This window comes from Myotis davidii, unplaced genomic scaffold (assembly GCF_000327345.1).
Source record: "Myotis davidii unplaced genomic scaffold, ASM32734v1 scaffold207, whole genome shotgun sequence".
Taxonomy (NCBI): Eukaryota; Metazoa; Chordata; class Mammalia; order Chiroptera; family Vespertilionidae; genus Myotis; species Myotis davidii.
This window is the reverse complement of record NW_006298349.1, coordinates 70,313-72,692: the sequence shown is the minus strand read 5'-3', so window position 1 is coordinate 72,692 and position 2,380 is coordinate 70,313.

The following is a 2,380-nucleotide window of genomic DNA, read 5'->3' as shown; positions in this document are numbered from 1 at the left end:
CATCCAGGAGGCAATCTATTGATGTTTCTCTCTCACATCAATGTTTCTCTCTCTCTCTCTCTCTCTCTCTCTCTCTCTCTCTCTCTCTCCCTCTCCCCCTTCCTCTATCTCATTGTTTTCTCTCTCTCTTTTTTAAAGATTTTAAAATTGATTTTTAGAGAGAGAAGAAGGGAGAGGGAGAGAGAAAAAGAAACATCCATGCTATAGCAAAACATTGATCACTGCCTCCTGCACGGCCCCTACTGGGGATCAAGCCCACAACCTGGGCATGTGCCCCAGCCAGGAATCGAAGCAGCAACCCGTTGGTGTGTGGGATGATGCCCAGGCAACTGAGCCACACTAGCGAAGGCTCCCGTCCTCGCTCTCTAATCAATAAACATATCCTCGGGTGAGGATTTAAAAGAAAAGAAAACAAAACCCCACAAAAGTCTGATAAAGAAAATCAAAGAACTAAGTAAATGGAGGGATATTTCATGTTCATGGATAGGGAGATAATATTATTAAGGTGTCAGTTCTTCCCATCCCGATCTATAGATTCAATCCAATCCACCATCCCAGTGAGTTACGTTGTATATATTGTCTGAGTCTAAAGTTAATAGAGAGGCAAGAGGTCCAGAACAGCCACCACAGGACTGAGGGCGATGAGCCGAGTTGGATACTGACAGACCCGACTTTAAGATTCACTGTGAACCTGCAGCAGTCAAGACAGCGTGGCACTGGTGAAAGAACAGACAAATAAACCAGTAGAACAGAACAGAGAGCAGAAACAGAGCCACACACAGTTAGTGGATCTTTGACGAAGGAACTAAGGCAGTACAATGAAGCCAAGACAGCTTTGGAAACAAATGGTGCTGGAACATCTGTACACCCACATGCAGAAGAGGAATCAGACACAGTTCTTACCCTTTACAAAACTACCCCTGTGGATGACAGACCTAAATGTAAAATGCAAAACTATAAAACTCAAAATGAGAATGGAGTTAATCTAGATGACCTTGAGTACAGTCATGAGTTTCTAGGTAGAATAGCAAAGACACAGTTCATGAAAGAAATGATTGGTAAGCTGGACTTCTTTAAAATTAAAAATGTCTGCTCTGCGAGAGCATTGTCAGGAGAATGAGAAGCCACAGACTGGAAGACAATATTTGCAAAAAACACATTCGCTAAAGGGGCTGTTATGCAAAATACACACAGCACTCTTAAAACTCCACAATAGGAAACAAACAACCTGATTATAAAAATGGGCCAGAGACCTGAACAAATATCACCGCAAAGAAGATACATGGGTGGCCAGGAAGCCTATGAAAAGACGCTCCCATCATATGCCCTCAGGGAAATAAATGCAAATTAAAACAAGATTCCACTACTCGCCTATGTGAATGGCCCACTTGACCCAATGCAATTGGGATCTGAAGCAACAGGAGCTCCTCTCATATTTGCTGATCAGAATGCAAATGGGTGCAGCCACTTTGCAAGACAGTTCGGTGGTTTCTTACAAAACTAAACACACTCTTCCCATCTGGCAAGCATACTCCTTGGTGTTTATCCAAGGAGGTCAAAAGCTTATGTCCACACAAAACCCTGTACAAGGATGTTTATAGCAGTTTTATTTATATTTGAAAGCAACCAAGATGATTGAGTAAACTGGACTATATCAGACCACGGACTGTTGCTGAGCACTGCAAACAGATGAGCTGCCAAGCCCTGCAGATCCTGAGGGAAGCAGCCAGGGGAAGGCTGCCCCTGTGTGAGTCCCACCGGAGGCCCTTGTGGAGATGGCAAAGCTGTGGGAGGGGGGTCAGTGGCTGCCAGGGGTGGAGAGGAGGACATGCACAGAGCACAGTGGGCGTGTAGGGCCGGGACACCGCTCTGTGTGATACTGTCCTGGTGATTACAAGGACGCATTTATCCAAACCCATAGATGATACAACACCAGGAGCGAACCCTACGTGAACTGTGGACTTTGGGTGATGATGATGTGTCCATGTGGGTGCCTAGGTTGTAACACGTGAGAAACACTAGTGAGTGATGCCGATAATGGGGGAGGCTGTGCATGTGCAGTGGGGAGGGTACGTGGGAAATTGTTACCCGACTCTCCAGGGGTTCCCACTTGGCTCCAGGGGAAAGGAGACCTGGGTGCTTTAGGAAGCGTCCTTTACTCCCAGCCTCTCCGGGAGAGGGATTCACACCCACAGCCCTGCCTGCGGGAAGGCGCTCAGCCACGGCTCACCTGCACTATGTGGCCAATTGCTCGTTGATTTCTTGTTTGCAGTTGGTTGGGTTCCTGTCAAGCTTCTGGTTGGGTTCACAGCTGGTCTGCAAACTACTGCATGTTAACCTTCAGCAAGAATAGCGTTTAGTGAGAATGGCCCAGACCTTT